Here is a 451-nt window from a genome sequence, read left to right as displayed (position 1 = left end):
CTGCTGTCTCTCTCAGGGAGATATCTGTACACTGACTGCTGTCTCTCTCAGGGAGATATCTGTACACTGACTGCTGTCTCTCAGTCCTCTCTCTCTCTCTTTCTCTCTTTTTCTCTCAGGGAGATATCTGTACACTGTCTGGTGTGTCAGCTCTCCACTTCTTGCTTTCATGTTTCCATGCAGTAAGTAATACTCACTCCTTCATCGAATGCCTCAAGGTAACAGTCTTCACCAATCCGAGAGAGTGCGTGTATTGCTCTACCAATAACTAAATCCAGAAAAAATTCAGAAAATAAGTTTATCAATAACAGAAAATAAAGTTCAATTATGCACTGTAACTCATTAGCGCATGATACAGTCCGACGGTCAGTGCTGAGGGAGCGCCGCACTGTCGGAGGGTCAGCGCTGAGGGAGCGCCGCACTGTCGGAGGGTCAGCGCTGAGGGAGCGCC

The 451-nt window shown here is 47.7% G+C and overlaps 1 protein-coding gene across 2 annotated transcripts in view; it reads right to left on the bottom strand.

The window, feature by feature from the left end:
• LOC109913845 (cell cycle checkpoint control protein RAD9A) overlaps window positions 1–263 on the bottom strand; it is a 17,708-nt gene extending 17,445 nt beyond the window's left edge. Inside the window, exon 1 of one of the 2 annotated variants that reach the window (XM_048620816.1) lies at window positions 198–263. The gene's annotated coding sequence lies outside the window, so the exon portion shown is untranslated. The remainder of the gene's footprint in view (window positions 1–197) is intronic. The other variant, XM_048620815.1, reaches the window with a different exon arrangement.
• Window positions 264–451: the final 188 nt, after the last annotated feature.

This window comes from Rhincodon typus, chromosome 48 (assembly GCF_021869965.1).
Source record: "Rhincodon typus isolate 14 chromosome 48, sRhiTyp1.1, whole genome shotgun sequence".
Lineage (NCBI taxonomy): Eukaryota > Metazoa > Chordata > Chondrichthyes > Orectolobiformes > Rhincodontidae > Rhincodon > Rhincodon typus.
Note: the sequence above shows the minus strand (reverse complement) of the source record. Positions and strands in the feature narration are given on the sequence as shown.